Below are 21,128 nucleotides of genomic sequence, written 5' to 3' on the forward strand. Positions count from 1 at the left end.
TTCTAAGTTCACACAGGTCACCAGAAGGTGATAAAAAGATTCTAGGAAGGAAGGGAGGACCAAATACTCATCTCTCTGGCAGACCATTGTGTACTGTATACCTCCAGGCCAACTCAGTCAGTGTTAAAAAAACAACAACAATGGACATACTTGGAGACTGGCTATGTTTGCTGTCTGGGCCAAGTGCAGGCCAGAGGATTTACAAGGACAAAGGAACCTCAAAGGGGACCACCTGGGGTAAGGGGCATTGTGACAGGGTGCTGAGCAGGAACTGCTGAGCCAGCCCTCTGTCACTCCAGCTCCAATTAAGGGATGTGAATTGGAGCTGGTTAGAACACCTGGCCCTTATTGGGGAAGCAGGGAGAGCTGCTGCCTAATTAGGCTGGGGCTGTATAAAAGCCCCAGGGGAAGGAAGCCAGGGGGGGAAGCAGGGAGAAAGGGAAAAGGCAGGGAGTGGAAGCAGGGAGGTAGCTCTCCCCTCCCTTGGTAAAGGGATACTTGTATGGTGAAAAGGTGGTGGGAGCACTACCTGTAAATAACTGCACCGATGGTTACTGAACCCAGGGTCTCTGAGTGACTTTATCAGCCCAACAGGGGTAGGAGCCAAGAGGGCCCTGCAGCACCTTGTTACAGGCATATTCTGCAGCTTCACAAAAGAAGTGGAGAGGGGATGAGATTTCATCCTTCAGTCTGCAAAGATAAGCTGCCAGCAGGCTGATCTGATGAATGGAGTGTCTCAGTCAACCTGTTTGAAAATGCTGGGAAAAGGATGTGAGGGAAGCTATCCTGTAGGAGACAGGAAATGTCTTGTGAGCTAAGCTTAGACTCTAGAAAGCATGTTCTGATTTTGTTTTATATGTAACCATTAGTTTCCAAAGTCATTTGATCTCTGTTCCTTGATAATAAACTTGTTCCAGTTTTCACTACAGACATATCTAAGTGCTGTGTGTCACATGGAGTAGTGGCCCTGAGTTGAAACTAGTAAGCTGGGATGTGCTATTCCTTTGGAAGTAGATAATCCGGTAATTTTGTGAGTGTCTGTGGTGTTTTGATGTTGCTTGTAATTATTAGAATTGGGAGTCTGAAAGGACAGGAAACAGGAAGGAGGGGGAGGAGTTGAAGAGGCTGAGGGAGAGCTACTGAGGGTGCAGCAGCAGCTTGGAAAAGAGGTTTCCACTTTAAAAAATAAAGTCCTGTTGAAGTCCTGTTGCCTGGCTACTACAACAGTGTCCAGCAGGGATCAGGGGCTGGGCACTCCAGAGGGATGCTCGGATGACTCAGGAGTTGGTGTGTGCCTATTGCTAACCTGTAAAAAGAGAGCAAGGCCTGCAAGGCAGTGGAGTCAGGGAACTGACCCATGGCAGGCAAAGACAAAACTTCCTTATGCAAAGGAAGGTGGTAGCAGGATGCCCCCCTCGGTGGCCCTGGGAATTGCCACTCTCTTCACCTGCTCTGTCTAGATCAGGCATGGTCAAACTGTGGCCATGGTTACAGCGCGGCTCATGGAGCTCCTCCCCATTCTCCATCTACCAGACTAGGGGGAGCGGGAGGAGCTTGGGGCTTCTGCCCTGCAGCAGGGCAGTGGGAATAGGAGCTTGTGCCCTGCAGGAACGGAAGGGTCTAAGGGCTTTAGCCCCATGCCCTAGCAGGCACTGCCCAATGGCACAGGCTGTGCGTGTTCTGCGGCTCTTGAACTTCTGAAGATTATTGTATGCGGCTTGGAGTGGTCAGTAAGTTTGGCCAGTCCTGATCTAGATTCTTATATCATACTCATCACTGTCATACTTGAACACCTATCAGCTCCCACTGACTTCAGCTGCATTGTGGGTGCTCAGTGTAAGCCTGTCTTGACACGAGTAATTAAACATGGGGAAGACCTAATTTCTGGCAAGACAGGATTAGGGAGGTAACAAGATCAGCAGGCTGAAAGGGAATGTTTGTGATAAGACAAGTAAATGGGTCAGTAATCTAAAAGACAAAATGTCTGAGCTAGCTAAGAAAAAAGGGGGAACACTCGGGGACCATTTACTAAGAGCAAGGCAACAATGGATAAAATAATTTGGGAGTGTAAAGTTGAGGTAAAGCCTAAATTGTACTTGGACAGAGCATGCTGTACAGGAATTGGTTCCTACAAAGTAACCAAGCCAATCCCAAAACGTGTGATGCAATGTATTGTAAATGCATCGTAATGAGTAAATGTTTATTAAGGAAGAGGTGTGCTGTGTAACTTTGGATCTATGATGTACCCTGCGTCTACGCCCTGCATTTTAGTCTGATCAACTCAGCAGAGCATTGCTACATGCCAAATAAAGATACCTGAGTGATGAAGGCTGGCATTGAACTGAGCTCTTTGGAAGCTGAGTGGAAAGAGGTCTTGGAGGGTATCCCAGCACTCAGCAGCTTTGAAAAAATCAAACCCCACGTGTCACTTTTGAAAATTTTGGCCTAAGTCTGCGGCTAGGGAAATCTATCACTTGACTTCCTGGTGTTATGGATTTGAAATGACCCCTCCTGGGTTTAAGACATGCAGTCCACATCTCCAGATATGAACATGCCCACAATTCAGAGGTGTTTGGATCTGGAGTTCTGGACTTGGTTCATCACTAATACTTGCTGAGTTTATGGGAGCCCACCTAGCAACCCCACAATTCCTGGAGCCAGATTATCCCTGCCATCATATATCTCCTGGGAGCCAATAGCTAAGGCCACAACTCTCTGCCTCCCCTCCCTACTCTAGTCCAAAATGTTTTCTGTAGGGAGAGGAAGTGGCCTGAACATGCACCCAGAGAGTAATGGGAGGGAAACAAGGTGTTTTGTAGAGGCCATGCACTAGGGATCACAACAGGGCAATATTTCCTTTGCCCCAGTCTGCCTGGCAGTTGACACTGAAAAGTGTTTCTTACTTCTGCTCCACTCTGGGAGTATGGGTGTCCATATGGGTTAAAGTGCAAGAATTAACCATGCATGGAAGTAGGCATACTCTTTGCATTATATCTTGAATAATTAATTGATCCTTGTATACCTTGCTGATAAGAGTTGGGAGAAGAGGAAATCAGGTCATTTAATTGACCCGCAAAAGATCTTTTAGATGGTAAAGATGAGAGGCCTTAACTGGCCATTGATTTGTATGATGAGGAGTGGCAATTTGGCATCCAATTAAGTCTACAGGGAATAGGCTACCCATCCAAAGAGACAGCAAGCATTCAAGCCATTAGCCACCCTCTCCAAAGAGAATAGTAAATTGGGGGAGTGCGAAGAGTGTCCAGAGAGTGCTTTGGGAATAAAAGGATGAATGATTGGTACTCTGCTAATCTCCTGAGTACTGAACCCTTACATAGCCAGGTTCATGGAACACATCATATAGCTCTACTTTAATGAAGTTCTGCCTAGACTGCCTGGCCTAGTGAAATGATATTGCTTAAGCTCTCATAGCACTGGTAGAGAACAAAACAGACTGGATGATGTTATCTGTAATATTATAACAAATGTTTTTCATTTTTTGGCAGTTTTGCCCACATTTAAAAGTGAACCAGAATTCTTTCTGCCTGTGGTAAAGTCCAAGGAAATCAGAATATGAAACCTTTGTTGATAAATTTTCTTTTGACATATACATTTCTCGAAAAAGTGCTGAGTTGGAGCTCAGAAAATTGAGATAATTAAAAATTATACAGTACAAAGACACTGAGGGTTTTTATTATTTTTTTTCTTTCAAACCTATGCAGGTTCAGGGAAATGTCATCACAGCTGTGTGGTTGCATTTTCAACCAGATGTATATGGATTGTTAATAATCTGCACATCATCAATGGTTTGAAAGCACTTCTCCCAGAAAAAAATACCTCAGAGTTTGCATCTCTGCTGAATAAGCTGTCATTCTAGGCGCAAATAAAAATCATTTTGTTTCTCTACGCCATTTTGACTCAGGGAGCATTGATGTTATTTTCACAATCAATATCAATACTAATATTTTTTCCCAGTGAGTTAAAGTTCGGACATTGAGCATGTCTGCCATACTCAGCTTTTGAGAAATCACCAATGATCATGGCCGGTAATTTTCAGTTTTGTAGAGAAGATACATGAAATGGAAATTGGCAAACTTGTGATTCCACTCAAGTGTGTCTGGTGAAATTATTTTGGATCGGTAACATATGCGAAAGAAGTCTGGAGAACTGGCCAGACGTTCTGCATGTTACGTGCCAGAAGAGCCAAAGCAGCACTCACCCACAATTCAAATGCCTTTCAAAGCTTTAGAAAGGCTTAATTAGTGTAGTAGTCACTGTTCACGAAGTATAGATTATGGAATGGGCTATACAGGAGAGCTGAAATGATTAACTGACAGGTCAGCTCAATCCTGGGGACATTTTCCCTTCAACATAAACATTTGTCTTCAGCATTTTTAAAAAATTACAGTAGACTAGAAGCTGGCCAAATATTTAGTGGTTTTGTGAAATTGTTTGGTATTCGTGTCTACTACAGTTCTACAGAAAACTGTTCTACGTGTTGTTTCTTTTGCCATATGGTGTCCCAGAGTGGAGTGCAGGGTTACAAACTTTAAGATTTGGCAAAGAAGAATGCGATCTATAGCTGTTTTCATACTTTCTAAAATCTTCACAGAGAGATTCATGTCCTGCCAATATTTAGTACAATACCATTAGAACTGTAATTTTTCACATATTGGGTAAATTACAATGGGTCTTGCTGTAATGCCTTCAGCTCCCATGCTTCTCATCATCCTGAAATCTGACTGGCTGATGATGGACATTCTTCCCCTCACCACCCTTGTCTACATCTTCACTGTCCTGAACAGCAGATATTCAAACAGCAAAATTATGAAGAGCCCCAAGTTCTTTTTAGGCATGTATCATACAGAACAAAGGTCAGACTGAGCCTGGCTCTAGAGGGAGTGAGCAGGTGGGGGAGGTGCAAGAAGCTTTTTTTCATTTAATCCCTATTCACAAACTGGCCACAGTTGCAGTCCCCGTGATCTCTCTTCTAGCTTTAAAGACCATTAAAGAAGCAGGGTAGAAACAAGGCCACGACCCCCTTCCTCATCAGCTAGCATACCTAGATGGCCATGCAGGGTAGCATATGCTGCACTCCTTTATGGTACATCTGCATATGTGGGATTTGTGAGCAGCAGAGTTTTGCTGGAGTAGTGTGTTGCCGCACTGTTTCTAGTGCCTTAAAGATACTGGGGCCAGACCCTCAGCTGGTATAAATTGGCATAGCTCCATTTTGACCTCAATGTAGCCATGCCAATTTACACCATCTGAGGATCTGGGTCACGAGCTGACTCTACATTTAGACATCGGGGCAATAATGGATTTAGTACAAATTTGGCTTCTATTGGTGCAGACTGCATAGGGCCCTCAGTTTAACCATCCATAATCCTAAATCAGCAGATAATAGTCTCATTGGTGGATGTCTTTTGCTTACTTCTTCCTCTATGGACATGTACGTAATATGAAGACAACTCCCCACAACACTTTGTTACATGGAAGTCAGTTTGCACAGATAACATGGTAAGGTTTAATTACACATGCACAGAGAGCACACACATACGGGATGGCCCTCAGAGACTGAGCGACACCACTGTGAGATGAGAGCCCTTATAGGGCAATACAGTACTGGATTGTCAGTCTTATTTGTTGAGTTACTTAGAGGGCTTGAAAGAATGAGCCCATTATGGTTTTTCCAAGCAACTCATTGGAGGCTCTTTAATAAATGCTTTGAGGTAGGTGTGAACATAAATGTGGAAGCATATTTACGGTTATCTGGGTCTCAAAATCAGGTACTCACTAACCTTACAAATATATGCAATATAAAATCAGATACTTGAAAGATGCCCTCAAGCATTTTTCATTGAGAATTATGGGACAATATGCATTGTCTATCATCATTATCATCTGAGTACTGATGACATGCTTATATGGCTTTTACTTTTCACTTTAGAAAAATCTTGCTGATTTTGCCTGGCCTGGCCTCTGGTTCTTCCTGAATATCTGGGAATTAGAAGAGACACCATATTTTGGGACAACAGCGACATTCCTTCCTTTATTCTCCACTGTTTCACAAAGGAATAATCAATCCACCTTCCATTTTCTCCATCCTGTGTTCTCATATAAATATTTATGTGCCTATTCAGCTGGATGCAAGGGACGTCCATGAAAATGACCCACTAACATCTGCTCCCTATGCTCCTGTTGTCTCTGATTTCACTTTTTACTGCACCACCACTCAGCCTCCACTGTGTCTTTCTCCTACTCTGCCCTCCTGCTTCACCATGAGAGCTGACATGAAACCAGACACTTCCAGCTTGGCTTACACAATTTAACATGTCGATCAAGACCATCTGTGGCTCCCTGTCCACTTCCCATCCCCATTAAATTTAATCCTTTAAGTATAATTTAAAAGTTTCTCACTGATATGTATCACTTAATCATTTAAACAAAGCTTCTCGCATACATAGCGATTGCTAAATTAAATACAGAAATATTTATTTATCTTGCAAGTTTGAGAATCCTGAGCTTTCTGCCCTGTACAGCTTGCCCAACCGTATGGTTCAAACCATGTGAAACTTGCTTCCTGAAAGCCACTCCTATGGGAATAAAGAAAAGGAGTACTTGTGGCACCTTAGAGACTAACCAATTTATTTGAGCATGAGCTTTCGTGAGCTACAGCTCACTTCATCGGATGCATACCGTGGAAACTGCAGCAGACTTTATATACACACAGAGAATATGAAACAATACCTCCTCTCACTCCACTGTCCTGCTGGTAATAGCTTATCTAAAGTGATCATCAAGTTGGGCCATTTCCAGCACAAATCCAGGTTTTCTCACCCTCCACCCCCCCACACACAAATGGCCCAACTTGATGATCACTTTAGATAAGCTATTACCAGCAGGACAGTGGGGTGAGAGGAGGTATTGTTTCATATTCTCTGTGTGTATATAAAGTCTGCTGCAGTTTCCACGGTATGCATCCGATGAAGTGAGCTGTAGCTCACGAAAGCTCATGCTCAAATAAATTGGTTAGTCTCTAAGGTGCCACAAGTACTCCTTTTCTTTTTGCGAATACAGACTAACACGGCTGTTACTCTGAAACCTGTCCTATGGGAATGTTAGCAACTAATAAGGCCTGCTTGGTTCCATTGGAAAGGAACACTCTAAAATTATTGGCAAACTAAATTACACCCTAGCTAAGACCACGACCAAAAGTCAGCCCAGCTTTCAAATCTTAAACATGCCTGATGGTCTCAGAGTCTAATGGCTGCTAATCAGTGCCCACATCAGGACCCCTGCTACTAGCTTTCTGATTCTTGATACTTGGTACATGCTATTTTACTCCTCAAACCTGGCACCTGATTCTTGCTATCTGATAGATGACTCTTGAGGATGGATGTATGAACTGATTTTGGAAAAATGTAGCAATATTTTGAGTTTTTGCCCATTCTACAAACAAGACAAATACGTGGCTCCTGTCCTAGAAAATTCAACCTCTAAATCAGACACAGCAAGCCTGATTTTAGATGATTTAAACTTGTTTTTACACTGCTGCAATTCCATATATTTCAGAAGAAACAGGATAGTAATAATAATATGTCTAAGAAAGTTGCTGAGGCTTCTTCATTGGTGGTGTTTAGAAGAAAATAAACAGTGACGCTTAGGGCAACAGGGCAGAGGAACTCCTGCACTCTGTAGCCCATATGTATGCTATGTACATGCTGACATCATGGTGCCAGATAAAAATCACACACATGGGGCAATAAGAACAGAACTCAGGAATTTCTGCTTAGCAGCCAAATGTCTCTACACTTGAGGAAAACGGATTATTAAATGTAGTAATATTAGGGTCTTTGTCCTCTGAAGGTTGCAGCCACTAGAAGGCAACATTTTCATATACCCAAGTTGGTTGGACATGCCATCCTCCCACAAATATCCCTTCCAGCCTTAAAAATCAATGAATCTGTGATGTTCCAAGACCTGAAATGCAGCATGTAGTACCTTCTGACTAACAATTAAAGGCTAAATTAAGGAGCCTAGATTCTGCCATCCTTTCTTTTTTGATAAAAACGGATACAGTACAGTACATTTATTAAAAGGAATAACTGGCACATGTCTGTAGGAGCTTGTAGGGACAAGAGGATACCCTAATTCGGACACGATAATATAGATAAATTAGAAATATTTAATTTAGGTCTGGGTAACAAATATGCCATCATAAGGATTCATCAATGGGACAGTGGACTCCTTTTTTGAATTTCAACAAATAAATGGCATTGCCATGCATTGTATCACTAGTAGGGCTGGGGAAAAAATTTCAGCTCAATTTTTTTGGGGTGAAAAATGCAGATTTGGTGATAGCGATTTTTTTTTTTTAACTTTTCAATTTGCTGAAAATTTAGAAACATTTTGGATTTTGGTTTAATGTGAAATGTTTTTTCCCCCTCTCAATTTTTCAGAATTGCCAGTGAACCAAAAAATCCATTATTCACACAGCCATTTGTTCGTAATTACTTGTGACATTTTAATTCAATTTATTCTTTTAACATTTTAAAAATTAACGTCTCCCTCTTCACCTAAATACATTAACACCTCCCTGTTCACTTTGCAGAATTTGACTCATGTTTGAAACAGCTGCCTTGTTTCCTTCCAAGAGCTGATTCCTGGGCCCAACCCTGCCAGGTACAGTGTGCCTTCAGCTCCCATTGAGTCCAATGGAAAAGAAGTGAGGATGCTCAGGCACCTTTTGGATCCTTTCCTCTACTAAGTTTTTTATTTCAGAGGTTAGCATTTGCTTTGTATTGAGGACATTTTAAACTACAATTTTCTTGAGTCAATTTTCCTTAAAATGGATGAAGATGTAGGCTCTCACAGAGCGAAGATTATTTATGAGTGAGCCTTTGCGTGTGCATTTGCAATGATGCTAAGGTCACTCAAACTCCAATCCTTACAGCTTTGAAAAGGACTGAGGCCATGATCGCCCAAACAAATAGGTACATTAAATTTCTTCTTCAGTCTAAATATAGGAAATATTTTCTCCCTCTTATTGTAGTTTCTTTCTTATGTAACTTTAAAGCAGTGGTTTTTCCCCTCAGTCTAACATTGTTGCTGATGATAAATCTGCTTCCCAGCCCATGCAGCATTAGTGTGGGAGAAGCGCTGTCATCCTGCATTCTTTGCGCATCATTTCATATTTTCAGATAACTAGAATTACAACAAATAAATCTAGAATGACACTGATGATCTGTGACAATCAGATAATATGCTAAAATACCCATGGGAGATCTAAGTGTCTTTAAACATCATCATTATACTAGTTACTAGTGTTGGGCAAACCTATAAAGTTTCAGAATTTGGATTTATTTGGATGATAATTTAAAAGTACACATGTATGACGTTGGGAGTTATGTTGGGAATTGGCTAGATGATGCTAGAGTATAGTTGTTAGAGTTGGACTCTTGCAGCTGTGGTTTGTTCTTGGAAAAATCTCAGTTGTTGTGTTTTGCCTTTTCAATGACAAACCCCAAAACAACCATAATTTTGGTCATGGACTCTGAGGGAGTATTTGATGCTTTCCAAGTTTCCCCTGCTCACTCATGATATCAGCAAGCTAAAATAATAAATGCCCTTTGCCCTTTAAAAAATTCTTGTCTTGTTTTTAGGACTATGAAGGATATTAAAATTAAAAAGATGCAAGCTGCATGTGCATTGATAATATGCATGGAAGAGCATGAAGCAAAACAATCCCAGTACTGCCAGTCACAGGTTCTGGAACTAAGGGCAGTGGGAGTGAGGCAGGACCCCTTGGCTTGAACAGGGTTTCCAGTTTCGTTCAATCATACACAGGGTTTACAGTTTCGTTCAGTGGCTCTCAGCACCCCCACTATTCAAATTGTTCCAGCACCCCTGTTGCCAATATAAACATGTGCATATAAATAAGCCCTGTCATTGCCCAAACATACACAGGAACACAAAATAAACCAGTACTCAGCAAGCCTGCAACCCCAATGACATCCTCCCCTCCCAAGGTCCTATCCAGGCCCCACACCATTCCTGGAGCTCATCTTCTCACACTCTAATCTCAGCATTTCTCATTTTATCTTCCCACCCAGCCTGTACTTTTCCATCACCCACCCCTCACCAGGTCCTGTAATTCCAAAGGACCTCTGAGAAATCATGGCATCCGGAGGGCAGCAGAGGGAGAACTTAACCAGATGGTATTTCCTGTGTAGACACCCCCATACCTCGTGACTCGCTTTCCCCCCTTTCTCTGGGAAAATACATCCAAGACAGGTGACCTCCTCTGTCAGTTTCTTTAGATAGGAGAGGTAATTTCAAACTAACCAATTTTAGCCTAAGAAACATAATTGGGTTCTCTTATTCTGGGTCATGTTCACTCTATCTAGACTAAAAATGCAGCTTCTCTTTTGTGGCTTCGGGAATCTACAGATGTCTTGTCTTTTTTGTTTGTGGACTGCGAACTTAATTGTTCTGCAGTAGAGTTGGGCTCCGAGTAATTAACAAACCTGTTACCACTTTACTTGACTTCAAATGGCTCGTATGCAATAGGCTGAGACATGATTCCTTGGGACAGTTAAAACCTCTTCCCACAGCATATGGAGTTGCCAATATATTTTTAAAATCACACCATACACCCTAATAATTACAATTACAATTATGGACAAAACAAAAACCAAGAGAGTCCTATCCTGTCATAGCTACAATTAGCTGCTTTCCAATTCACTCATCTCCTTGGGAGAATGTCACCCTAAGGCTCTGCCTACAGCCCTTTAGACCACTGTGGTAGGACTGTGTGTTGGCTATGGATTTCAGTGGAGTGGCCATGCAGTGGGGCTTCTGCAGCTTTGTGCTCAGAGTATTGGAGGTGGAGCTCAGTGCTGACACTGAATCAGGTGGTGTGGCCTGGATAGGGCTATGAATGGAAGAGCAGCTTGCATGTTGATTGGTGTGGAAGTAACTTACATCTCCAATCATTGCTGAGTTCCCCACACAGAGCCTGATTACCTTGGCTTTGTGTGGGGAAGGGGGAATTTCACTCATAGGGTCTTCCCTGCATCATTAGGCATAGCTGTATGTACTTAGGCCTGGGCCTGTCTTTTGGCCAGAATGCTCTCTAAGGTTTACAGAGTGCTGAGCAGACCAGCGCTGTCTAAATTTCATACCACCTCATCCGAGCAACTGTCAGCCCAAGTGCTAGTTGTTAGAGCACTAACTGAAAACAATTGTAAAAGTCACAGCACTGTCATACTCACCGTTTCTGTGCATTGTGATGAGTTCCTCTTCTTGTCATTACTAGTAGGGTAGAGTAGCTTCTCTCTGGCTATCAGATTATTTTGTCATCCTATAGCATAAAAAACAAAATACGATGGGTATAACGGGGCATGTCTACACACTGTAATAGGAGGGTTAAAATGTAAATTTTGTCTGAGATTGTAGCCACAGTGCACATACTGATACACGCTATCATCTGCATTGTTTTAAAGAGATATCTTAAATCATCCTGTCTGCATGGAGAATAGTACGATGAGATATAAGTAAGAACAAAGAACCAGATGGCTCAGGGGATAGTAATAGGGAGTAGTAATGTTTTGGACCAAACGTTTCAAATTTAGATGTCTAAATTTAAGTAACTAAGGGTGAGACTATTCAAAGCTGCCTAATGGATTTACATGCCCAGTTGCTGTTAATATTAATGAGAACTGAATGTCCATATCCCCTTGCAGCCTTGAAAAATCCCATCCTAAATTTGCACTTAGGCGTCTAAATACAAGTGGCTCAATTTTCATAGATGCTGATGTTTCACAAGTCCCAGTGAAGTCCATGAAATCTCTCCAGATGATCAGAACCTTTGAAATCAGCCCACTTATACATCGGTGCCTAAATACAGATGTAGGTGCCCAAAATTAGCCACTTGCATTTGAAAATGTTGGCCCTAACCTCTATATCAACAATTCAAATCTTGTCCATGTCAGTGGCCAAAATCAGCATTACTGGGGCTGGTTGAAATTTTTTTAAATTCCCAATTTCAACAAAAATGTCCATCAAAATTTCAGTGAGTCGAAGAAGGCAAAAATGTTATGTGAAATTTCATCCCGTTTTTCCACCAGCTGTAATATTTACGACCAGAGAGTTGTTCATCTGCCTATGTAAAAGGACATGGTGGCCTCAGATTAGTTTTATGTCATAAAAAAGATCATCACAATTGAAATAAATTGGTCCCTCTTGTTGAATCCTTTAAAACTGGACTGGCCATTCCATTGACTTCAATGAGCTTTGGATCAGGCCCTATAGCCTGGGGAATAATCCCGCACTGCCAAAGGATTAAATAAGCGATGTAAAAGGCCCTGACCATGTCCAGTTTCTATCTTTTTATGCAAGATAGTAAAGAAATACTGGATGAGAGAGAAATGACATATAGATACAGACTCCATAATGCAAATGAGAGAATAAAGAAACAAAATAAGAAAGAGGACAATAAATAATGCAAGGAAGAGGAAAAGTGAAGAAATATAGGGTATAAAAACAGAAGAAAAAGTACTGAATGAAACTAACTAGATGAAAAGAACCTAGAGATATGGGGGAGAAAGTCTGGGAAAATCTGGGAAAAAACAAGCAGGACGAAGCCTCAGAGAACTGGAAAATGAGATTGAGAAGAGTGAGAGAGTCAGAAATAAATAACTAAAGTTAGAAAATAAATTCTGTAATTGAATTGGCATTGGTAAAAGAAAATGACTACAAATATGGCCGTAATATTTAATGCCCTGTAAAATGTCAACTTCATGCATATAACAGTGCCGGCTGGTGTTTAGTATTTTTCTAGCTCCAGGACTCAGCTGACATTATGAATTACTGGAAATATAGACCAGAATTCTACTTTCCTTATTCAACTGTTTCCTGAAAATGCTAGTAATGGCAGTTTGCCTTTTCCTTGCAGATTTCAATGGGCTGCGTCAGTTTAAACCACCCATCATGAACAGTGTGTCTTTCATTTCCAAATATGCTGCAGAAACGAAAAGGTCCAGAACCTAGGATGAGTTGTCTAACCAAACACAGATGATTTCAGTCTGGTACTTCTGCCCTGCTTTTTGTCATATGGAATCTCAAAGTGAGGTAATAACACATGGAGACTTTCAAACAGGCAGAATTAAAAGAGGAGATGGCAGTGATGGCTTCATTTGCCTCTAGGTTACTCAATCCAGTTCCCAGTGGACTAGTGTTCACATTGCAAAAATCATTAGTATAATGGGCACCCATTGACAATTTCTTGGGCAGAACCAGGAGAGAGGCCAATGAGTGACTTTAACTATGCTCCCTGGCTTTAGACAATCATCCTTGGAGTTCAGGGGGTAGGCACACTGGCACAGAGAAAGCTCCACTGTAAAGCACCCAGCATATTAAATAATATCTGCAGGAATTGCTTCTTTACTATTATTGCAGTTGATTAACACTTATATTGCAGTAGCGTTTAATGGAACTGGGGTTCTATGCTGCCTCAAGAAATTACAATCTACGAAAAAACTGGTGATTAAGAAAAATGACACCTTGATAAAAATATCATACTTGGACATGGCACTTATATAGGGCCTTTCATTCAACCATCTGAAAGCACCTTACAAACATTTGTCATTACTAACAGAACCCATGTTTAAAGGGGCATTATTGTACCTGTTACAGAAGAGGCACAGCAGAGAAGTTAAATGGCTTGGCTGAGCTCATTTGGGACCTGACTGAAGTCAGTGGGAGTCTTCAATGGCCTTTGGATCTGGCCAGAATATTTGTTGTGGATTCAGAAAGAGAATCCAATATCCTTCTATAACCAAGTGTCACCAACTGCTTCCTAAACATACAATTGGAATTGTATTGTAGTTCTAATCTGAAAAATGACTGAAAAAATATCACTATGTGGTTCCATGTTTATTATTTCTCATTGATTCCATATCAAATTTATTCATTTCACAAATACATTTTCTATGGGTTCTTTCCTTCTCATGTATCATTCTAGTCATTAACATTCTTCAGGCCAGATTCTGCCCTTAACTACACCACTGTAACCTTAATAAAGGCAAATGGCACTGACAGGTGTAACTGAGGTTGTAATTCAGTCTGCAGGGTCTTTATTCCATCCTGGCAATGATGCATAAGTACGAACAAATTCAGTCTGACTCTCAGGGTCTGCCAGCTAAGGAAAGCCATCTTTTACATGCTAGTTGGACACTGCACCACTGAGACACAGTAGGAGCAGACGCCCATGCTACCATTTTCACAGCAGACCTATTTTGGCTAATAGCTTTACTGTAACATTACACGTGATTGGGCTGACCCGGGAGCAGGGCAGGAATCCCACTGATTTTGTGGGTCTGAATCTAGCTCCTGCTTCAAGTACCTAGCACCAGTCTTTTTGGTACTGATGATTACTTCCCCCTTTCTGGGAAGCGTGCTGTTGAGGCCAAAGCTTTATCAACGCTCCACCCCTGCCTGCTGCTCACCTGCACATAAAGGGAGCAGCTATTCTCTCCTCCCTGCAGGCTCTAGCAGTGTGGGCAGCCCAAACAAGGGGAATAATGAGTGCTCCATATGCCCCAGTGACAGCATGTGGGGGTGGACAGGCATGCAGGGTCACGTACCCCTCCACATTTGCTGCTTGGATTGTACTGAGTATGATCATATGAACTGAGCATACTCTGTAACATCTGCTGAAGCCGCTGCCCTCACTCTGTCCCTCCACTATCAGCAGGTCGGTGGCATCTCTGATATGCTCCCATTCCTCTCTGCGTTGATGCACAACATGGTTGAGCCCTAAGATCATTTTTTGTGCTTTCATTCTAGGTTTTGTTTAGATTTGGTTTCCTTTTCTCTCTCTCTCTCTCTCTCTCTCTCTCTCTCTCTCTGTGTGATTTTAAAGCTCATTTTTGTTAAGGTGCCCAGTGGCTGTTGGGCACTGGACACCAAATTCAATGTTTTATTATTTGTTTTTAATCATACCTGTTCACAGCACACTATATAACATTGTGTGCCACCGATGAAGCCATTTATTTCCAAGGAGACTTAGTCCAAAAGCAATAGCATGGGAGTTAAATGCACACAGGGGAAGTACATACTAGCTAGTTTGCAAGCTACCAGCTTGTCTGGTCACACACTGTCAGGCTGTTTCTATGCCCTGGTCTACACTAGGACTTTAGGTCGAATTTAGCAGTGTTAAATCGATGTAAACCTGCACCCGTCCACACGATGAAGCCCTTTATTTCGACTTAAAGGGCTCTTAAAATCGATTTCCTTACTCCACCCCTGACAAGTGGATTACCGCTTAAATCGGCCTTGCCGGGTCAAATTTGGGGTACTGTGGACACAATTCGACAGTATTGGCCTCCGGGAGCTATCCCAGAGTGCTCCATTGTAACCGCTCTGGACAGCACTCTCAACTCAGATGCACTGGCCAGGTAGACAGGAAAAGAACCGCGAACTTTTTAATCTCATTTCCTGTTTGGCCAGCGTGGCAAGCTGCAGGTGATCGTGCAGAGCTCAGCAGCAGAGGTGACCATGATGGAGTCCCAGAATCGCAAAAGAGCTCCAGCATGGACCGAACGGGAGGTACGGGATCTGATCGCTGTATGGGGAGAGGAATCCGTGCTATCAGAACTCCGTTCCAGTTTTCGAAATGCCAAAACCTTTGTCAAAATCTCCCAGGGCATGAAGGACAGAGACCATAACAGGGACCCGAAGCAGTGCCGTGTGAAACTTAAGGAGCTGAGGCAAGCCTACCAGAAAACCAGAGAGGCAAACGGCTGCTCCAAGTCAGAGCCCCAAACATGCCGCTTCTATGATGAGCTGCATGCCATTTTAGGGGGTTCAGCCACCACTACCCCAAACGTGTTGTTTGACTCCTTCAATGGAGATGGAGGCAACATGGAAGCAAGTTTTGGGGACGAAGAAGATGATGATGAGGTTGTAGATAGCTCACAGCAAGCAAGCAGAGAAACCGGTTTTCTCGACAGCCAGGAACTGTTTCTCACCCTGGACCTGGAGCCAGTACCCCCCGAACCCACCCAAGGCTGCTACCTGGACCCGGCAGGTGGAGAAGGGACCTCCGGTGAGTGTACCTTTTAAAATACTATACATGGTTTAAAAGCAAGCATGTGAAAATATTACTTTGCCCTGGCATTCGCGGCTCTCCTGGATGTACTCCCAAAGCCTTTGCAAAAGGTTTCTGGGGAGGGCAGCCTTATTGCATCCTCCATGGTAGCACTCCAGGCCAGTAACACGTACTCGGGAATCATTGTACAACAAAGCATTGCAGTGTATGTTTGCTGGCGTTCAAACAACATCCGTTCTTTATCTCTCTGTGTTATCCTCAGGAGAGTGAGATATCATTCATGGTCACCTGGTTGAAATAGGGTGCTTTTCTTCAGGGGACACTCAGAGGAGCCCGTTCCTGCTGGGCTGTTTACCTGTGGCTGAACAGAAATGTTCCCCACGGTTAGCCACGGGGAGGGGGGAGGGTTGAGGGGGTAGCCAGGCGGTAGGGGGAGGCAAAATGCGACCTTGTAAAGAAAGCACATGTGCTATGTATGTAATGTTAACAGCAAGGTTTACCCTCAAAGAGTGTAGCCACTGTTTTATAAAATGTGTCTTTTTAAATACCTCTGTCCCTTTTTTTTTCTCCACCAGCTGCATGTGTTTCAATGATCACAGGATCTTCTCCTTCCCAGAGGCTAGTGAAGATTAGAAAGAAAAAAAAATGCACTCGTGATGAAATGTTCTCTGAGCTCATGCTGTCCTCCCACACTGACAGAGCACAGACGAATGCGTGGAGGCAAATAATGTCAGAGTGCAGGAAAGCACAAAATGACCGGGAGGAGAGGTGGTGGGCTGAAGAGAGTAAGTGGCGGGCTGAAGACAGGGCTGAAGATCAAATGTGGCGGCAGCGTGATGAGAGGAGGCAGGATTCAATGCTGAGGCTGCTGGAGGACCAAGCCAGTATGCTCCAGTGTATAGTTGAGCTGCAGCAAAGGCAGCTGGAGCACAGACTGCCACTACAGCCCCTGTGTAACCAACCGCCCTCCTCCCCAAGTTCCATAGCCTCCACACCCAGATGCCCAAGAATGCAGTAGGGGGGCCACCGGCCAACCAGCCACTCCACCAGAGAGGATTGCCCAAAAAAACAGAAGGCTGGCATTCAATAAATTTTAAAGTTGTAAACTTTTAAAGTGCTGTGTGGCATTTTCCTTCCCTCCTCCACCACCCCTCCTGGGCTACCTTGGTAGTCATCCCCCTATTTGTGTGATGAATGAATAAAGAATGCATGAATGTGAAGCAACAATGACTTTATTGCCTCTGCAAGCAATGATTAAAGGGAGGAGGGGAGGGTGGTTAGCTTGCAGGGAAGTAGAGTGAACCAAGGGGCGGGGGGTTTCATCAAGGAGAAACAAAGAGAACTTTCACATCGTAGCCTGGCCAGTCATGAAACTGGTTTTCAAAGCTTCTCTGATGCGTATTGCACCCTCCTGTGCTCTTCTAACTGCCCTGGTATCTGGCTGCGTGTAACCAGCAGCCAGGCGATTTGCCTCAACCTCCCACCCTGCCATAAACGTCTCCCCCTTACTCTCACAGATATTGTGGAGCACACAGCAAGCAGTAATAACAGTGGGAATATTGGTTTCGCTGACGTCTAAGCGAGTCAGTAAACTGCGCCAGCGCGCCTTTAAACGTCCAAATGCACATTCTACCACCATTCTGCACTTGCTCAGCCTGTAGTTGAACAGCTCCTGACCACTGTCCAGGCTGCCTGTGTACGGCTTCATGAGCCATGGCATTAAGGGGTAGGCTGGGTCCCCAAGGATACATATAGGCATTTCAACGTCCCCAACAGTTATTTTCTGGTCTGGGAATAAAGTCCCTTCCTGCAGCTTTTGAAACAGACCAGAGTTCCTGAAGATGCGAGTGTCATGTACCTTTCCCGGCCATCCCACGTTGATGTTGGTGAAACGTCCCTTGTGATCCACCAGAGCTTGCAGCACTATTGAAAAGTACCCCTTGCGGTTTATGTACTCGCCGGCTTGGAGCTCCGGTGCCAAGATAGGGATATGGGTTCCGTCTATAGCCCCACTACAGTTAGGGAATCCCACTGCAGCAAAGCCATCCACTATGACCTGCACATTTCCCAGGGTCACTACCCTTGATATCAGCAGATCTTTGATTGCGTGGGCTACTTGCATCACAGCAGCTCCAACAGTAGATTTGCCCACTCCAAATTGATTCCCAACTGACCGGTAGCTGTCTGGGATTGCAAGCTTCCACAGGGCTATCGCCACTCACTTCTCAACTGTGAGGGCTGCTCTCATCTTGGTGTAAGCAGTGTCAGGATGAGCTCCACCCTGACATCTGGTGGTGAGGTGTGGCAAGTTGTGGAAAAGAACTTCAGGGGCCGATCTCATTTGCATAGGCACACCCACCACGCCTAGAATGAGACCATAGCTGCCCAAATGGTCACTTTGGCTGCTGTGGGATCCCCAGTGTCTCTGTTATTGGGGCAGGAAGAATAAATTGTTATTACCCTGATTATGGGAACTGTGCTTGGAACTGTACGTGGCCTTTTGTTATGATGGAGGGATTCACCATCAACTAAGTAGCACTCGCTAGGCAAGGGTCATGGGTTCCAAAACTGTGTGAATGGAGAGAGGCTGGGGACAAGTAGTAATACTTGGTGGCATGGGCCCCTTGGTGAGGGCCTTACATGCTGATTGCACTTCCTCCTCTCTCCACCGTGGAATATCAGAGCTAATTTTGATTTCATTAGAAGTCTAGTTATAGGCTGCTGAGCTCACTTTGGGCTGACAGTGCACCAGCACTGGGGCTCCCCTACTATAAGCTGAATTCACCTAAGAGCTGAAATCACTGAGTGTTGTGTTAAGTAGTGGGGGAGCCTGAAGATATATTGTGGAGCAGTTTGCGGGACGGCTGGTGAAGCAGTTCGACGCGGAGCAGTGTGTGGATAGCAGGAGCTGCTTGTGGGCCGTGGAGCTGAGCGAAGGAGTTCGTGGGGTGGCTGGCGGAGCGCAGCTGAGCGAAGGAGTTCGTGGGGCGGCTGGCGGAGTGGAGCGCCGCTATGGAGCTATGGGGCGGTCAGCTTCAGATCACGTAAGGTGCCTCTTACCCCCGTCCCATTTCCACCCAGGTTGGGAGGTAAAGCTCCGCCGATAAACTTTCGAACTCTGGGGCTGCCCTGACCAGGGACAGAGACTTTTGGGGCATTGGACTTTTGGGACTTTGGGTGATTTGGGGTTGCTGGACTCAAGAACCAAAGGGAAAAGGGCGTGCCCCAATTTGCCTGGGGTGGGTTTTTTGCTCATGGGTTGTGTTATGAATCCTGTTGGTGGTGTTTCCCCAACATAATGCCACATTGTTTCTCTCTGTTATTAAAAGACTTTTGCTACACTCAGACTATGTGCTTGCGAGAGGGGAAGTATTGCCTCTTGGAGGCGCCCAGCGGGGGTGGTATATATTGGTCCCAGGTCACTGGGTGGGGGCTCGAGCCAGTTTGCATTGTGTTATTGGAATGGATCCCCTAGATATTGAACCCGGCCCTTGTTGCTGCCAACTCTGACGGGCAGAAGGGTTACATTTTTGGGGGCTCGTCCGGGATCGCCTGGGTCAGTACCCCTCGCAAGCACCTGTTGAGTGATCCACTACATTGGGAAACAATTTATATTTTTCTTTTTTGTTGTTTGTGCTTATATTTTGAGGAAATTACTGTTTGTATAATGGCTAATATGTCAGGTTTGTTGGGCCCTGGCTCAGCAGCTTCTAGCTCAGAGGCTGCAGCCTCGGCTGATGATTGGACAAAAGCTCTGGGGCAAATATTGGAAAAGGTTGTGCTGCCCCATGCTGAGTCAGACTCTTGTCGTAAGTTAAGATTATTTGCTGGGGAGGAGGAGTTTGAACCCTGGTTAGAGCATACCACTGAAATGCTGCAAGAGTGGGCCGTACCAGATGCAGAAAAGCGAAGATGCCTTATAGAGAGCCTTGGCGGCCCAGCATTAGATGTGATTCGCACCCTGAAGCTCATTGACCCTGGGGTCAGTGTGAAGGACTGCCTAGAGGCCCTTGAACACACCTTTGGGAGCGTAGAGGGCCCTGAAGACAGCTACTGTAAGTTCCTTAATTCCCGACAACAAAAGGGCGAGAAGGCTTCAGCCTACATACAGAGACTGGAGAGACTGCTTCAGAGAGCTGTCATGAGGGGAGCAGTGACTGCTGAGCAGATGGATCAGACCAGACTGGCTCAAATTGTAAGAGGAACTCAGTATCAGAACCCGATTCTACTTCATCTCCGGCTAAGAGAACGACGGGAACATCCCCCAAGTTACTCCCAGCTGATAAAAGAGGTCCGAGAGGAGGAAGAAAGGCAGGCTGCCAGTGAGTTTTGGGAAGCCCAAACATCGGAGCCAGCCAGCACAACACCACTGCAAATGGCCAGTGTACTGATGGTGAGCACCAGAGAGGAACTTGCCCAACAAATGCAGGTCCTGACGGAACGGATAGCTGAGCTGCAAAGTACCGTTGACCGAGTTAAGACTTCCAGGAATAAGAAACCTCAAACTGTGGCGATTGAGAAGCCCGCACTTAGAGCCACCATCCCCCCCAGGCGAAGGGGGAAAGGTCAATTCTTCTGCTACCGATGTGGTCAGGATGGACACAGTGCTGCCAAGTGCTGTAATGAAGAAAACCCCTCCTTAGTGTATGGAAAGCTGAGGATCAGTTGGGAGAGATCCAGTAGCTGCCAGAGGATCTGGGGACGGGGACCCCCCAGGTCTGCAGGATTTGAAGATTCCCCCAGAAAAGACTGTCCAGCTGGGATCCCTGCAGGACTGATAGGGCCTCGAGCAGAGGTCATGGTGAGGATCGAAGGGGTGGAGTGTAAAGCAGTGCTTGACACTGGATCTCAAGTGACTATTATATTTCAGTCATTCTACCAACAGATGCTTAGGCACCTGCCTATACAGCCACTGACTGGCCTTGGCCTATGTGGCCTCAGCATGGATGAATACCCCTATCAAGGGTATGTCATACTGCACCTGGAATTCCCAGAGGAGGTTGCTGGGGTAAGA

General features: G+C 44.4%; 1 long non-coding RNA gene across 1 annotated transcript in view; it reads right to left on the minus strand.

The window, feature by feature from the left end:
• LOC311515245 overlaps positions 1-21,128 on the minus strand; it is a 60,143-nt gene that overhangs the window by 20,166 nt on the left and 18,849 nt on the right. Inside the window, exon 2 of the long non-coding RNA XR_014710089.1 lies at positions 11,277-11,365. This is a non-coding gene — a long non-coding RNA (uncharacterized lncRNA). The remainder of the gene's footprint in view (positions 1-11,276; positions 11,366-21,128) is intronic.

Source organism: Lepidochelys olivacea, assembly GCF_965140295.1.
Source record: "Lepidochelys olivacea isolate rLepOli2 genome assembly, chromosome: 1".
In the NCBI taxonomy this organism is placed as follows: Eukaryota; Metazoa; Chordata; order Testudines; family Cheloniidae; genus Lepidochelys; species Lepidochelys olivacea.